The following is an 18,541-nucleotide window of genomic DNA, read 5'->3' as shown; positions in this document are numbered from 1 at the left end:
GCAGGCGGATTTCTGAGTTTGAGGCCAGCCTGGTCTACAGAGTGAGTTCCAGGACAGCCAGGGCTACACAGAGAAACCCTGTCTCGAAAAAAACAAACAAACAAACAAAAAACTGAAAAGAAATAACTAATTATAACGAATTGATTCTGAAATTTATATTCACAATTAAATTTTAATTTTAGCCTTTAAAATCATGTTTTTGTAAACTAGAGGAATGTACTTTGGGATTTCATGTCATTTAAAAAAATGCCGTTCTCCTGGCCCTAGAAGTGTTGCAGGTGTGGCTGCTGTGTCACATGTGTGTCAGTAGGTGGCAGAAAGGAGAGAAGCTATGTTTCTGATCAGTGTTCTGACCTATGAACATCTAAATGATTAGTAGCCCTAACAGTCTCTGAAAAAAGCAAGCCTGAAACAACCTCCAGTCCAGTGCCAATCAGGCCTGGAATGACTTCCAGGAGCCACTCTGCAGGGCCGGGAGAGGAGTGAATCCTAGATACCCAGCAGACCAGTGCTGTGGGGCCTGGACAAGAAGCTAGCCTGAGATGACCATCAGGGCAGCACTCTGCAGGCCTTGATGGGCAGACCATGCCTGAGTTCATTCCCGCCTGGTACCATAATGTGGAGGAAGGGCATAGTACTCCTGAATCCAATCCTACGATGATTTCAGACACTCAGAGACCCTGCGTGCCACTAAAAAGAACAAGTAAATGGTGGAGAAATGGAAGAGAACGAGAAACAGAAGGATGTGAGCACAATGAAGAGCGAAAGAAGTGGAGACGAGGGTAGTAAGAACCAGCCTGATGTGAGTAGTAGCCAGTGATAACACCTGGCGCCACAGTGGGATCTGGCTTGTGCTGCCACCAGGGGCCACATCTGGGTCTGTGGCCTTGAGGCAGCAGGGGTCTGTTAGCACCAAAGGTCAGGCAGATGGCCCTGTCGCTATCTGAGGGATGTGCAGAATTAGCCCCACCCTTCACCTGGCTGTCATGGAAAAGCTGGCCCTAGGGGTACGAAAGCAGGAGAGCTGACCCTGCCTCTAACCAGCTGCAGAACTCATCCTGCACAATGAAGGAGTTGCCCATGAGCCAGATAAGAATGTGGGAGTGCTGGCTCTATTCTTTCTCCCGTGAGGTGACATAGATGAGAAAGATGCCTCCTCCTCCTCCTCTTCCTCCTCCTCCTCCTCCTCCTCCTCCTCCTCCTCCTCCTCCTCCTCCTCCTCCTCCTCCTCCTTCTCTTCTTCTTCTTCTTCTTCTTCTTCTTCTTCTTCTTCTTCTTCTTCTTCTTCTTCTTCTTCTTCTTCTTCTTCTTCTTCGTCTTCCTCCTCCTCCATCATTATCATCATCATCATCATCACCATCTGTGGCAGGTGGGAAACCCGGTCCTGGGGACATGAGAGTAGGAAAAAAGGCCCTGCCCCTCACCTGTTGCAGCACTTAGGGCAATAAGCCCAGCATCTTGCTTGGCAGCACAGTAGAGATGACCCTGGTGTCAGGGGTGAAGGCAAGCTGGCCCTGAGGGCATGAGCATGGGAGATCTGGCTATGCCACTTGTCTGCCATGAGGTTACTGGTGAGAGAAAGATTCTCCCCTCTTGACATTTGCTACCTATTGCAGTCAGGAGAGCTGGCTCTGAGGTCATCAGAGCTGGAGTCCTGGCCGTGCTCCTCACCTTCTGCAGCACTCAGGAGAGCAGGCTCTGCACCTAACCTGGGCAGCACAATGGAGCTGAGCCTGGGGGGATCTAAGCATAGCAGAGCCAGCCCTAATGAGGGAGAGATGCTCTTCTTCCCTTTCTCGTTTCTCGCCATCTATGGCAGGTAGGAGAGCTGGCCCTAGGTCATGAGAATAGAACTACTATGTCTCTCATACTACAACACTTGAGAGAGCAGGCCATACCTCAGTGGAGAAGCCAGGTAGCACTGGTCCTGTTTGAGTTGCAGGGGTTGCTGGTGGGTATGAGAACTGGGTGGCAGGCTGATCATCTCAGACAATTCTCAGGCTCAGATTCAGGACACTGAATTTGCTCACCCCAACATCCTCCCATTGATGAACTACTGGAGTACACCAAGGGGCTAGTCCTACAGATTCAAACCTACAGGATCTTCATGTCACAGGGCAACAACCGGATATCGGAGAGGAGTCCCAGGGAGGTTCTGGTACTGATAGAGTAGCAGAAGCCAGAGGCCCTGTACCAGACCAATGAGTCATTGCAATGAAGATTTGCAAGTAAAGATGTGTGGGCAAAAGGGTGTACTGTAGGATACACTATGACAAACTATAGTTTCCACAATGAGAATTTTTTTTTCTCTGTTGCAGGGGAGATTGCAAGGGTGGAGGAGAGGTATGAGGGAAGGGAGTGATGAGTGGGATTGGAGTGCCCGATGTGAAATTCACAAAAGGACCACTGAAAGATTTTAAAAAATGCAATCTTATTCAACTTATATATGGGCATTGAGACTGTGGTCACCACAATGTTTCCAGAGATGAGGACGTCTAAAATTCTTCTTAATATACATCTTAATATTCAACACTGTTCAGAGGGAGAAAAATAGGAAAATAACTAGAAAATAAACATGTAAGGACAGAATGGTTGCATGATAGGATGACTGAACTTCAGTCAATCTAACATGTTGTATTGTCAAGGAAATATGAACCACAAAACATAAATTATACTAAAATAACTCCTAAGGAAATGGTAACAAACACATCATCAATAGCTAATATTTAATACATGCAAAAGGTCAAGAGCTTTGTGCATGTTTTTCAGATTTCTTTTTATTTCCACAATTATATGTATGGGACAGGGTTATGTGCACATAAGTACAGATGCTTCCAAAGGCCAGAGGTGTCAGATATCCCTCAACCTTACAGGCAGTTGAGAATTAGATGATATGAGTGTTGAACTCAGGTCCTCTGGAAGAGTAGTGCATGTCCTTAAGGAGCTCTCTCTCTCATCCATGAGCTCTCTCTCTAACCCATATATAAGCACTGTTATATCCAATATTCATGTGACTCCATGATATTATAATTATCATCTACATGTCACAGAGAGGCCAGCAAGATTTGGGAAGTTATGAGACTTTCTCAGACTATTGGCAGTTTTTAAGTGGTCTGAGCCAAAATTTCTGATATGTGGCTACCAGTAGCATCACTCTCTCAGGTATAAGAGAAAAATTAGGTTGAAAAAAAAAAGAAACACAGAGCTACCAATCTTCATGAATTTACAAAGCAAAGAAATTACAGTATCTGCAAGCTGCAACTTTTTTTTTAATCAGAGTAATTTAACAAGCAAGGCATGGGAGTGCACGCCTGTAATGGGAGCATTTAGGAAGTGGAGGCAGAAAGATCAGTAGTTCAAGTACACTTGGCTATGCAGTGAATCTAAGGCTATTTCCTCAAAATAAATAAATACTATTATAGTAATTCAAGGCAACTCATACATTAAAAAAATTAAGGAGTCTTAGAACAATGGCTTAGTAAAAAAGTAGTAATTATCAATTATGAAATAGGTAATATGAATAGTATAACAAATTTGTTTAACTTGTTCTTCCTCTGCAATAGGAAATATGAACTTGGAGGGGGAGGGGGAGTACCCTGACAAGGAGGTAAATAGTCTCATCCTAAAGAAAATGCAAGGAGCTCTCACTGAGAGCAGAGGAAAGTTCAGAAGCCATCAAAGCCTGAAATATTCAGGAAAGCATTTGAATTGATTGCTTGAGGTGAGACTTGAAAAATAATTTCCTGGCTCATCTCTTCTTAGAAAGAACAGAGGAACATTCAACAGTGTGATCTCAATCATGTCAAGAGACTTGCAGAGAACTGTGTATCAAGTCCCTTGCTTGCCAAGCCTTGCCCTCGAATCTTGCTATTCACATCACAGTTCCTGGATTCCAGGGTGCAGCATCCAAGAACTATGCAATCATGGATAAGTGGTGCCCACGCTGTGGAGAGTCTATTTTACCCTTGCTTGGGTCTTCCTACAGAGTGTTGTATGGGAATTACATCCTGCATAGCAATTGCTTTCAGCCCATCAGCTGATTACAGACGTCTCTCCTAGGAAATCTTCAATCCTGATATACCCCACACTATTATCCAACTCTGAGTCAATGAAAGATTCATGAAGACAAGGATACCACCGAGGTGGGAAATGTGAAATACCCATGAGGAGATGAGATTGTTTTTAATTCTCAATCACAGTTTACTCTGTACAGTAGAAGGAGGCAAGCTGTGTGCGTGATAGAAATCATATCTTTATGAACTTAGGCACCTTGTACCATAGTTACCATTACTACAGAAATGGACAGCATTGGGTAATTTAAGTCCAATGAGAAGCACATAACATACCCCTCTTTCTGAATAGAAAACATGTATTTTCTCCCCAAATTCATAACTAAAGTGCTATAAAAATAATATTGGATCTTCATACAAAAAATTTATTTTATTTTATTTTATTGTGTATGTAAATGTGTATTGTGTGCATGATGTATATGTTTCTGTGTGTGTGTGTGTACGCACTCACATTTGTACAAATGCACATGCACATATCTGTGCCTGCATGTGGAGGTCCAGGGTTGATGTCAGGTGTCTTTCTCTATTGAATTCTGCCTTATACACTGAAGCAGGGTCTCTTGATCAATCTAGAGCTCGTCATTTTGGCGAGTCTGGCTAGCTAGCTTGCTCAAGGGATCACCTGTGTCCCTTTTCCACAGACTGGGGATTACTGCTAGCCTGTCATATTCACATGACTTTTACTAGGTTTGGGGGATCTGAGCATTAATCTTCACACTACTGCAGTGAGAACTCTACCTGCTGAGTCGTCTCCTCAGCCTTCCCACTATAGACCAAAATTAACACAAATGAAAATCACAAGTCCTCCCATATGTTTGTTGGATTTAATATGAAACCCTTCATTTTTCATAAATTAGATGTATTTTATAATTAGGGTTAGTTATAAAAATATAAGCTGCCCATCTACATAAAATGTAAACACAGGAAATTCCCTGGAGTTTAAAGACTTTTTTTTTCTGTAGAACCACATTATGAAGCAACTTTTTCCCCCCAGAAAATAAATAGCTATTCCTTTAAGAAAGCCAGTACCCTGAGCTCCTGGAGGTTATACATTGATCGCCACACTAAAGCTTTTCTAGAAGATTGTCCATGGAAGCTTTCATTTATTTGATTGCCTTTTATCACTCACATTCATAACTTCTTAGTAACTCATATTTCTAGCATCTAGGTGTAACTGCCATAGAATGATAGCCTTTCCTAACTCAGTACACAGTTATAAAGTCATCAGCATTCTTAATGCACATCAGGTAAGATGTACAAGAGAGTTCCTCTGATGTTCTGTTCTGGTGCAAGAGGCACAGGAAGTGAAGTTTTTTAGAACAATCATTGTGTAAAGAACTAAGCACTTTTTTAAGCCACGTTTTTCCCAAAACTAAAGACTGGAATAAATGCACAGTTTGTCAAAACAATATAATCATTCAAATCACAGTTACTTGCAATGCTCCTGGGTCATGTGGAAAAACAGGACTACACTGGAATACAAGACCAGAGACCTTTTGCATTCCAGTATCAAGATGACTTGTTCATGCCTTGGACTCAAGTACCAAGGCAAGTTCTTTAGATGGAACGAGTTAGCTACTATGACAGTTTTCTGTCTCTTGCTTTGATAACAATGATCTTCCAAAAAGCAGCTTTGGGATAAAACTGGCTTATTTTATTTAGTAGAATAGTGTTGGGGTTTTCTCTAGGTTCATGGTCCATCTAGTATTAGATTCTTGGTCATCCAGCAGTGTTAAGTATGGGTTCCATTTCATGGAATGGGCTTTCGATCCAATTAGAGAGTGGTTGATTGGATACAACTTTTGTGCCACTATTATACCAGCACACCATGCAGATAGGTGACCATTATAGATCACAGGGTTTGTAACTAGCTTGGTGCTTAGCTTCCTCCTCTCATAGCATGAAGTGCACCCTTCAGTACCAAGAACATTAGTAGGACAGAGGTTTCAACTGTGGCAAGGGAGGTCTGTTTAGGGTTTGTCTGCCCCATTGTTTGGGCAATCCATTTGTTCTTCTGAAGAAATATAGAAATAAAATGCTTCCTATTAATGTTCTATTATACCCATAGATCAGCTCTTGATCAGCCATAATCAAAGAAGTTTCCCCCTGCAGTAGGTGGAAACTAACAATGACCCACCCCTAGATAATGTACAGTGAATGAGAGACCTTAGAAGACTCAGTCCTACATGAGATATTGTCATCAAAGTCCTCCCCTCCAGGCTCAAGAAAATATGCAGAAGAGGCAGAAGGAGTGTAAAAAATCAGTGGATATGGCAGACACCAAGAACACTGCCTCCTAGATCCATCAGGACTAGTGCACATATGAATTCAGAGAAACTGTGTCAGCATGAACAGAGCCTGCATAGATCCAAACTAGATACTGTCCCAATATTTGAGAAAATGAATACAAGCCCCCATCTCTAACTCAGAAGCTATCTTCAATTAACAACTGCTTGCAAAAGAGAAATGCCCCTAGTGGAGTCTCATTGGGTATATAAACCACAGTTAAGGGAGGTCCCATGCCCAAGAGTACTAGGTGGTCAACATCTACTCATCAAAACCAACTCAATGGCATTTTGGAAATGTTTTGTCTCATAATAATAAGGTATTTTTTTTTACCTTATTTGTCTTTTAGTTATGTATTATGGTTTCCAATTTTGTTTTTATGGATCTCTCTCTCTCTCTCTCTCTCTCTCTCTCTCTCTCTCTCTCTCTCTCTCTCTCTCTCTCTGTGTGTGTGTGTGTGTGTGTCTGCATGTGTATGTATACATCTCCTATGTATTCATTCTTTGTTTTTGATTTTGTTTTCCTCTGTTTGCTCTTTTTTATTCTGGTTTGTTTGTTTATTGAACTGTTTGTTTTTGAAAGAAAGAAAGAAAGAAAGAAAGAAAGAAAGAAAGAAAGAAAGAAAAGAATTGGGTGGGTGGAGAGGTAGAGAAGATGAGAGAGGGAGGAAAGAGAACACTGTGATCAGAATATACTGGAAGAAAAAAATCTTTTCAATAAAAGGGTTTATTCCACTCACAGATTACAATCCATCATTAAAGGAGGTGAGGGCAGATGCTTGAAGCAAACATTATGGAGGAATCTGCTTGCTGGCTCATATTTAACTAGCATTTTCTCTACAGCCCAGGACTACCTCCCAAGAAAATTGTCCACCCCACAGTGGGTTGGGCCTTGCTAGATCAACTAAGAATCAAAACAACTGCCACCCCACCCCAGACATGCCCACAGGCTGACCTCTTCTGAGCAATCTTCTCAGTTGAGACTCCCCTCTCATGTGACTCAAGGCTATGTTAAGTTGACCAGGAGTGAAGTTAACTTCACCATTGTCAACTTGACACACAAACTCATCGTTTTCAAACCATAACCTTCCATTCCTTAACCCCCCCCCAATCACATGTTAATATCCTATTATAAAACATAGTCCAACTTCTAAGTCTCATAGTCTTTAAGAATCCCAGATCTTTAAAAATCTAAGTTCCCAGGTGTGCTGTTGTTAATGTAACATCTCTCTAGTTTCTTTGCCAGGGAACTTAGTGCTATGAATTTTCCTCTTAGCACTGCTTTCATTGTGTCCCATAAGTTTGGGTATGATGTATCAACATTTTCATTAAATTCCAAGAAGTCTTTAATTTTTTTCTTTATTTCTTCCCTGACCAAGTTATCATTGAATAGAGAGTTGTTCAGAGTCCACTTGTATGTGGACTCTCTGTTGTTTTTGCTGTTATTGAAGACAAGCCTTAGGTCATGGTGATCTGTTAGGATGCATAGGATTATTTCAGTCTTCTTGTATTGGTGGAGGGTTGTTTGTGACCATTTGCGTGGTCAATTTTGAAGAAGGTACCATGAGTTCCTGAGAAGAATGTGTATTCTTTTGTTTTAGGGTGAAATGTAAGGGATGGAGTTGCCATTCCACAATTAAAACTCTGACCCATAATTGTTCCTGTCTAAAAAAACTGTAGAAATGGAAATGGAGAGAAGCCTGGGGGAAAAAGGCCCAGTGACAGGCCCAAAGTGGGATCCATCTCAAGGGGAGGCCCCAAGGCCTGACACTATTACTAAGGCTATGGAGCACTCACAAAAGGGACCTATCATGGCCACCATCCGAAAGACTCAAAAAGCAGCTGAAAGAGTCAGATGCAGATATTTGCACCCAACCAATGGACAGAAGCTGCTGACCCCTGTGGTTGAATTAGGGAAAAGCTGGAAGAAGCTGAGGAGGAGAGGGACCCTGTAGGAGGACCAGCAGTCTCAATTAACCTGGACCCCCGAGATCTCTCAAATAGTGGACCACCAACCAGGCATTATATACCAGCTAATATGAGGCCCCCAATATATATACAGCAGAGGACTGCCAGGTCTGGGTTTAGTCAGAGAAGATGTACCTAACCTTTAAGAGACTGGAAGCCCCAGGGAGTTTAGAGGTCTGGTTGGGGTGGGGGGTGGGGGGAAGAATATCTTCATGGAAACAGGGGCAGAGGTATGGGATGTGGAACAGCTATAGTGTGGACCAGGAGGGAAATGAAATCTGGAGTATAAATAAATAAATAAAAATTCAAATTCCCAAACTCTGAGCTGTAAAATAAAAAAACTAAGCTACATAGTTTAGTATTCCAAAGGGGAATAACTGAGGACATAAGAACACTCAAATTTAAGCAAAACCAAAATCCAGTAGTGTAAACTTAAATCCTGTAGCTCAATGCCCTGAACCTGGGACTCACTCATTGCAGAGCCTCTGGTTTCATAAAGCTTGGCCATGCATCCTTGAAATGTGATGTGGGAGTGAGATAGAACCTATAATAGACAAAAAGTAAGAGTATTAGTTCTTTTATAATTCTTACCAAGAGAGATTAAGAAAACAGGGTGGTTTTTCCCCCTCTTACTAAAGGAAGCAGATGGGAAAGAAAACAAACTTGTAAAGTGGACATTTAAGTGCTCTTTGGAAAGTTAGTTGGTTGGCTGGTGTTTGCTAGGACAAGCAGGAAGGAACGTTTCACTGAAGCAGACACAGGTGAAAGGATGTTCTGCTAAAGCAAGCATGTGAAAGGACACATGATGAAGCATTCTTCACTAAGAACATGTATGTATTGATCGGCCTTGCATTGCATAGTTGAGCTCCATTTGTCAGGATTCCACAGAGAGAAAAGCTTCTGGTGATGTGCTCCTTTTCTTTCTGTCCCCCTCAGACTCAGGAAAACTGGCAGAATGCTGTCAGCTGAGATGGATTCATGTGCTGAGGCAAAACATATGCTAACTCAAGACATGTGCTGAGGCAAGACTTGTGGAGGACATGTGATGTTTGGAGACAGTATAAATAGGACTCCACAGACAGTGATGGAGACTGAGCTAGGCTTCCATGGCTTGCTGGCGTATCTATACACTTCTTGGTCTCTCATCTTCACTGATCTTAGTTTTGCCGAGAGAGGCCCAGTAGAGAACGTCTTCTGTTGCCCCTGGTCTCTCTGCTGCCTCCTGTTGATTTGGCTGAGACCTGGCTGTTCCTGATAGGTCTTGCCACTGTTGCTGATTTGTGTTTGCTATCCCTACGCTTCTGAAAAGGACTGCTGGTTTATCTGTGAAGTGTACTAGAGTTGATCAAGCGGCTACTGCTAACCTAGTAACTAAACTGCTGGTTTCCTGACAAGTAGATGGGATGTATTGGAACCATGTTGAAACACGTCTACTTCCCCTCCACACCTTTTCTTTTCCACTACCTCTGATAGGTGGAGACTTTGAAGAAAAAAAAAATAGTTACAATGCTGAAAAATAGGCATTAGGAACATTGATAATTTCTTTCTCACTTTTGAATACTATAAATGTACATCACAGAAGTCTCCATTAGTAAGAGAGAAGCCATGACTGTGTAATAAAGATGAGGAACGTTCAGGATGGATGGCTTCCTCCTCACCCTCCTGATGATAGGAAGTAAAGGCCTGTGTCTTTGCCAGGGTCTTTATTGCTGTGATGAAACACCACCAACAAAAGGCAAGTTGGGGAGAAGAGAGTTTATTTGGCTTCCACTTCCATATCATAGTCCAAAAATGGAGGAAGTCAGGACAGGAACTCAAGCAGAGCTAGAACTTGGGGGCAGGAACTGATGCAGAGACATAAAAGGGTGGTACTTACTGACTTGCTTCCCATGGCTTGCTCGGTCTGTCTTCTTATAGAACCCAGGACCACCAGCCCCCATTCTGTGAGGCTGATATTTAATTTTTTCCTGTAATTCAGCCAATCTTAGAATGGGCTTTTCTTTGATTTCTGCGACATGAGCTCTATGGCTGCTGGAGAACAGATTCTCTTCAAAGGTAGAAACCTCTAGATTATTTATTCACATCTGAAGTCGGTCAATTTTATCATACTGTTCATTCCTTTCCTTGATCAATTTATTCAGAGATGCTAAGAGCAAACAGCCTGTAAATTCATTTTTCTTATTTTCCTCCAAACTGTAGAAAGTTTTGTATACCGGGTCACCTAATCCTTTGCCAGTCCCAAATGATGGATCAAGATAATCAAAGGCATTTATTTCTTTAAGTTTGAAAGATAGTTTCCACCATGGGCCTGCAAGATAATATCTGAGCTGCCAGAAGAGAGAGTGACTAGAGAGGTTTGAGTAGCTGAAGGCTCTGGTGAATTAGAAGGTTCTGGCAAATTATTAAGCCAATTCCAGATACTTAAAAGATTCATCCTTATACTTCTGTTCCTCTAGTGTTGTCTCTATATATTAAGGAAAATTATTTTTTAAAATTTTTTATTGGATATTTTATTTACATTTTGGATGTTATCCCCTTACCCCATTCCCCTCCAGCACCCAGGAATCCCCATCCTCCTGCTTCTATGAGGATGTGCCCCCACCTACTCCCTCATTCCCACCTCCCTACCCTCCAATTCCCCCACACTCAGTGTCCAGCCTTCATGGGACCAAGGATCTCCTCTCCCGCCTACTGGCATGACTTTCCATATGCACCAAACCCAACAATGGGAAGCTGCGAATGGGAAGACCAAGAATCTAGTAGTTGCTCAGAACCATGAGGCTGGATGTGTTAGCTGGTCTCCTGTATAAGCTGGAATCCTGAAGAAGAAGGTTCCAACAGATGTGTTGACAAAATAAGTACAAGCAGATGAAGAAGCAGAATCCTTCCTTTTCCCATTGTTCTTATGTAGGCCTCCAGGAGAAGGTATGGCCCAAATTAAAGGGGTATGTCTAGACCTAAGCTTTTCTTTACTTGAAACTTGCTCTGTCCCAAACTTGCCTTGAATGCAGAGATCTACTTATCTCTGTTTCCTTGGATTCAATGTGTGTACCACCTTGCCTAGGCCTAAGCTTTTCATGTCCACTATGCCTTGAGATCTGGATCAAAAGTATGTTATCTAATGTCAAGATCTGGATCAAAAGCCTGTGTCTTCCAGCCTTAAGATGAGAATCGCAGGTGTGCCTTACATTTCTGGATTGTAGTTCATTCCAGATGTAGACAAGTTGACAGCTGGGACTATCCATTACTGTCACTAATGAAGAAAAATGCCTTACAGCTGGATCTCCTGGAGGCATTTTCTCATCTGAGGCTCCGTTCTCTCTGGTGACTCTAGCTTGTGTCAAGTTGACACATAAAACCAGCCAGTACAATCTGGTAGCTTAAAACAAATACTTGTAGAGATCCTTGCTAGTGGACTGAATCAAGTTGAAGGCCAGATCAGGATGAGTTTACACCAGAATAGTGGCCCAATCAGCCACTCTCTCTCTCTTTAAACATAACCTAAATTAGGGGAAGAAAACACTTCAAACCTGTTATAATCTCCCTCCTCCAACCCTTACAGAGAGGCCAGACTTCAGCTTCCTGAGCCCCTACTCTGCTTCTTGGTAAGTCTTTCTCTCTGCACTTGCGGTATGTACAGAGAGGAAGATTTTCTAACCTGAGGAATAATAGGGAAGAAGAGAAAAGAAAAAAATCTTGGATAGTGTAGTCCTCTGGCTCTGGTACCTGCAGTACACACAGATCATCCTTTCTGTTTAGGCTTGCTTTAATCTACATCTGCCACTGTCTTTGGTGGGTATCCCCCAGTCCTATCATCTCTAATATTCTCAGGTCTCCATTGCCTTTGAACCCGCCCCTTTACCAATTGTGATAGTTTGTATATGCTTGACCCAAGAAGTGGCACCATTTGGAGATATGGCCTTGTTAGAGTAGGCTTAAGACCCTCATCCTATCTGCCTGGAAGCTAGTATTCTGCTAGCAGCCTTCAGATGAAGATGTAGAACTCTCAGCTCCTCCTGTACCATGTCTGCTTGGATGCTGCCAAGCTCCCACTTTGATGATAATGGACTGAACGTCTGAACCTGTAAGCCAGCCCCAATTAAATGTTGTACTTATAAGAGTTGCCTTGGTCATGGTGTCTGTTCACAGCAGTAAAATCCTAACTAAGACACCAATGAATTTCTCTGGTTTTTCCTCAGGGACACAGACCCTGACACATTGTACCAGCCCCAGTAGCTCTCCAAGATGTCGCCAAAGATGCAGCTTTCATCTTTCAAAACTAATACCATGTGAGTGACTCTTACAAGTTGTCAAGTCCTGCTGCCAGCCTGACATGTAACATCCATTTGCTGGACCACAGCTCCTGTGTGCTGACTCCGAGGAAATACTTTCTGGTTGTCCCAAGGAATGACAGAAGGTTTCACCTTAATGGTGCTGATCTCTTCCAATGACAACTGTCTTTGTAACATTCACATAACACACACACACAAAGAGAGAGAGAGAGAGAGAGAGAGAGAGAGAGAGAGAGAGAGAGAGAGAGAGAGAGAGAGAAGCTGGTCAGCAAGCACACAAAAGTTTTTATCCAAAGCCCACACACATCCCTGTCTCACATTTAGGTGGAGTCTTTGTTTCCATATGAAACCACATAAGCCAGGCCTCCATCACCTGTGTTTCTCTCAGAATTCTTCCAATCTCCAACACACACACACACACACACACACACACACACACACACAGACAGACACACTATCAACCTTTAAGCTCAACCCATAGCACACGACAGTTTTTCCAACCTAAAGTACCAAATGTTTCCACACTCTTTTCACAAACAGTCCAAGGCATCTGAGTTGTTTTATGAACATGCTGTTTCTCAATTCAAGACCATTATATCGTCTTAATCTTTAACCCTTCTGTGCCACTTATGTTATTAATCCTATGCCAATAAATGTTTATTGTTTGAGGCAAATGAATTTTCAGTGAAGCATCTCTTTTGAAACAAGGTCTTTAGCTTTTTAAATCTATGTATAAAACATCATGGGGTGTTTATACCACATGTTGGTCGAATAAAGGCCACATTGTCTGTGTTGTGATGAATGAGCAAATATTATATCTGCTGAAATAATTAAACACCCTGGTGTTAACATAAAAAGGAGAAGAAGTGATACAAAATGACCACAAGATGAAAGGCTCTGTCCTGAGCAGGCTAACTCTGACTCTGTATTTAATTCATGTGAAGCCAAAATCCGGTGACAGCAAGTCAGTTTCCACTAAAGTCGTACAGAGTCAAAACTTAGCTTCTTCTGACTTTGAAGAAGTCTTTCTGCACAAAGACACACCCGATGTCTTACCATGTCTGAAAGTGTGCAGTTATATTTAGTGTTCAATATTATTTTCCCCAGATGCATGGGAGTCCATTTAAGCCCCAGATAACAGTTATTACTGGCATTATGAGCTTAGGTACAGGAACCAAGGGAGAATGATAACACGGGCAAGGTGAACTCTAGAACATGAGTAATCTCCCTGTAACTAACTCAGGTTGCTGTATCTCTGGAGGAGAATATAGTTTTTCAAAAGAAAGATAGTGATGTATTTAGATAAATCTGTCTTTATAAATTTACTTCTGAAGACTCTTATTCAAAATGATTAAGGTCTGAAACAGAAAATGTTTGTGAAACCAAATACCACAAAGTGTAAAGTCAAGCCTGCAAGACATCTCATCAGGTAGATTTTATCTTGTTCGAGTAGGTGTTTCAGAGTGGGCATGGGCTCAAGACCCTCATCCTAGCTTCCTGGAAGCTAGTATTCTGCTAGCAGCCTTCAGATGAAGATGTAGAACTCTCAGCTCCTCCTGCACCATGCCTGCCTGGATGTCTCTGTGTTCCCACTTTGATGATAATGGACTAAATATCCATTATCTGTATCACTTGCTACTCAAGTGAGATTCCCTAAATTCTTAACTTGGAGCCCTCAGTGAAAGGAGAGAAGCCACACTTCTTAGACCTCCACATACTCATGCCATGATATGTATGCACCCATAGTCTCATGCACACATATGTGCACATACCTACACATAAAACAATACATTAAACTAATTATTAAGAGTTATATCTATCATGTTTAGTTTCCACTTTCAACCAATATGAATATTTGTTAATATTATGAACACCATTTTTTCATCATTGCCATATGGATACAAATAAGCATGAATGAACTTTAGTGTACCTAAAACATGGCTATAAGCTGGGGAAATCTCAGTTCATTCCTATAATCCCTAGAAGTGATGGTTTACATAGGATTGTCCCCCATAAACTCATATGTTGGAATGTTTGGCCATGGGGAATGGCCCATCGGGTGTGGCCTTGTTGAAGTAGGAGTAGCCTTGTTGGAGGAAGTGTGTCACTGTGGGGTGGGCTTTAAGGTCTCCTAGTGTTCAAGTTCTGCCTGGTATGGAAGAGATTCCTTCTGGCTGCCTTTGGATCAAGATGTTCCTCTCAGCTCCTTCTCCAGTACCATGTCTGCCTGCACACTAATGCAGCCCCAATTTAATGCTTGCCTTTATAAGAGTTACTTTGGCCATGGTATCTCTTTACAGCAATAAAACCCTGACAAAGACAGCAGATAACAAAGAAGCAAAGCTGGTAGCATCTCCCTATTTCTCAAGAACAATGGAACCATACTCTGTTTTATGACAAGAAAAGGAGAACACACATAAGGGCATCAACACAACCTCTTCCATCACTAATTCTTTTCTATACCAGCATGTCACTCTAAAAGCAGGAAGACAGGGACAGGAGGAGAGAAAGAAGAATCATCTTTCATTTTCAAATGCTCTGAAATTCTAATAAATATTGAGTTTTGAAATAATTTAGCTCATTGATATTGGACTTACGCTATTATAAAGAGATATTTTAACATCTACCCTAGAAATACTTGAAAACTCGAGGGGGTAAATATCTGCCCCTGGACTGAAAAATAATAAACAAACCAGAGCATATGCTAGATCCTGTTCTAAACCAGCTGTTGAGATTTCACAAAGGAATTCTGCCACCTTGTCTTTTTAGAAAAGCGTTTGCTCCTCCCAGCTTCAATTGTCCACTGCTGTGCAAGACACTCTGATGGCCACAAAAGAGGGAGCATAGTTACAAGCGGGGTGACAATGGCAATAATATTCACTACATGTGCCTTTGACTATATCTATTCCCATACAAATTATTTTAATATGTCTCTATTTTCAAATTTTTAGGAAATTATGATATATTTGTAATATAAAAAAGTAAAATTATGATAGAATATATGGAAATGGCCATTAAAAAGTCTTAATTTTTATTTCAATCACTCTTTTCTGCATTCATTGCTGTCCAGCTGTGTCAAAAGACCAAGGAAACTCAGACCAAGAAAACAAGTATTGTGTGCCAGGATTTTCAGAGATGCTTAGAAATAAAACCTTATGTTTCTAACTTCGCTTAACCTCTCACCACAGCTCTGGGAGAATATATTATTGTCTTTGCTTAATATATTACTGACTTAAGTTGACTCTTGGCGAAGTTCCATAAATTATCTTTGCGTACACAGGAAGTCTTCAGATCTCATTTACAGTGTTCTTTTTATGCTGCTATGATTATTTTTCTTTCATCCTGTAGACAATAGGTTTGCCCGTGTTGATGATACCACTCAAAACCCTTACTGAATTGGAAAAGTGTGTAGAATCCCTAGAAGCTCCATGTTGTGCCTTACTGTTGCTCCAGTGGAAACTGGAGGAATAATGGTTCAGTGGGTAAGAACATTGGCTACTCTCTCCCAAAGATCTGGCTTTGGTTCTTAGCACCCACATGATAGTTCACAATCATCTATAGCCCCAGTTCTAGAGAATATAATTTTCTCTTCTAACCTTTATGGACATCTTTGTGGTGCACATACACACACATAGGCAAATAATCATACATATAAAACAAAACTAATTTTCTCTCTCTTTTTTTGTTTCTTGTTTGTTTGTTTGTTTGTTTGGGATAGGGTTTCTCTGTCTAACATCTCTGGCTCTGTAAATCAGGCTGCTCTTGAACTCACAGAGATCCTCCTGCCTCTCCCTCCAGAGTGATGAGACTAAAGGGGTGAGCCACTATGCCCAGCACACAACTAAATATTTTTAAATGGTGCTATTGAAACACAACATGACATTTTCTACCTCTAATCAGTTTACCAAGTTTTCCCATTGTTTCAATTGGAAAAAAAAATCTCACTGTCTTAAGAATTTCAATATCTTGTGTTCCATAGTCAATAATGACTATATACCAGAAGTATCTCAGCTAGTATCTTGAGTATATTCTGGGTCAGAAGAAAGCAATGGAGGAAAATGGAAATGAATCAGGTTGTGCTTGGAGCATGGTACTCACTGAAGAAAATTTGTACAACTTTAAATTACCAAGAGGAAAAGAAAGTTTTGTTCTTTCTTTTTTCAAAGTAAACATTTAATAAGGAAGATTTGTGATGAAGAAAGGTAATCTATAAAACATTTAAAAATCTAGAAGAGAGAATGTGGAGAGGGTCTGGAAGGACAGAAGGGGGGAAATTGTGGTATTGTATCAAAGTGTATTGTATGAGAGAAGGCTTTATTTTCAATAAAATAAAGATTCTAGAATTTTTTTTAATTTAAGAATCTAATATTTGCCAATACAACATCATATACTGACAGAAAATGTAAGTCAGATGACTACATACTTAACAGAGAGAAAGATGACTTCTAGGTATCATAAAAATGGTTATTCTTAGGAAAGCTAAGCTATTGGAACTAGAGATAAAAAGGATATTGGAGGTATTCAATGAGGTCCTGCTTCTTGGTATCAATATTGGTCATATGGTGACATTGAACTTGTATGTTTTGTTTTTAAGTTATAGGTCAGTTAAAGTGACTACCAAAGGATCTTTACCCACAAAGACTGAAGTCAACATGGATGTTTTGATAGAGATGGTAGTAGCAATGTTTTCTATTTTTTTATATTCTTGTTGTTTTAGGGTCTGCTTTTGTGTCTTGTGATATGAAGGTTTGAATCTAGGGGCCTCACACATGCTAGACAGATGCTTTATCATGTGGCTATCTTTTCAGCCCTTTTATGTTATTTTTGAAACAAGGTCTCATTATATAGTCCAGATGGCCTTGAAATTGTGACCCTCCTCCTAACTCAAGTTGGTGAACAATTGAGATCATGGGTCCATGCCACCATAGATAGCTGAAAGTTTTTAGATGTGAGTTTTTGTGTCTTTGTTCACCAGATATAAAAATAAATAGTAAATAAATGATGAAAACAAGGGAGAAAAGAGAAAGGCATGTGTATGTTGGCCGTCTAGCCTTCTGAAATAGAAAATGACATCATTTCTTAAAATACATAACAAAGCCAAAAGAAAGGTTTCCTCTTAGTCCAGGGATTGCATGAACATTTGACCTGGGATAAGAAGGAATGATGGCACTACGTGGTCCTCCATTTCATTCCTTTCTCCACATGCACGTGCAGACAAATCATCCTCCATCTGCGCCTAAAAATAAGCCTTCATCTTGTGACTAGTACTGGCAGGCAGAACTCAACACTGATCTCTCTAAAGGTTAACTGTGGAACATTGTTTACCAGCATCATTGGTGGTGAGCCAAAGTAGTTTGCAAGGCTACTGCTGATCCATGAAACCATTTTAAAGGTGACTGTTTGAAACTCAATTTCTACTTAAAGTCTATTATGAAAAAAAGAGAGAGAGAAAGAAAAATGACACACTTAACTTTAATGAGACCTGGTGATTTTCAAACGGTAGTAGAATTCCTGAGAACATTCTGGAAAATCCTTGAAAATGGAGACTTCTTTCGTAGTTATTTTTTACTGAGAAAAATTTATAACAATAACGTAAGTTTTTTTTTGTTTTTGTTTCTCTTTTTTTTACATTAAAGACCCTGATTGACTAGGTTTGCAGGGATGGCCCCTAGAATCTGTGGTTTTCATAACCATGACAAGCCATCATTAGAACATTAGAAGACAACATGTCAAGAAACACAGCAATTCTTTGGCCTGGGATTGAACAAAATCCAAGCTTTGGTCAACAACCTAAATACCTACATAGTTTTTGTCCTAGAACTCTAGGCTGTGGTAAAGAATTGGGAAATGTCACCACAAGGTAAGTGAGTTCACCATGTTCTCTGATTTTACGTCATGTATCCTGACTGAAGTTTCATGCATTTGT

General features: G+C 40.8%; 1 non-coding gene across 1 annotated transcript; it reads left to right on the top strand.

Moving 5' to 3' along the window:
* The first annotated feature begins 256 nt into the window (after positions 1-256).
* On the top strand, positions 257-389 carry LOC143437233 (small nucleolar RNA SNORA17). The gene has a single exon (XR_013106844.1). It is a non-coding gene; the product is annotated as a small nucleolar RNA SNORA17 (small nucleolar RNA).
* Positions 390-18,541: the final 18,152 nt, after the last annotated feature.

This window comes from Arvicanthis niloticus, chromosome 23 (genome assembly GCF_011762505.2).
Source record: "Arvicanthis niloticus isolate mArvNil1 chromosome 23, mArvNil1.pat.X, whole genome shotgun sequence".
NCBI classification, from domain to species: domain Eukaryota; kingdom Metazoa; phylum Chordata; class Mammalia; order Rodentia; family Muridae; genus Arvicanthis; species Arvicanthis niloticus.
This window is presented reverse-complemented; position numbering and strand designations above follow the sequence as displayed.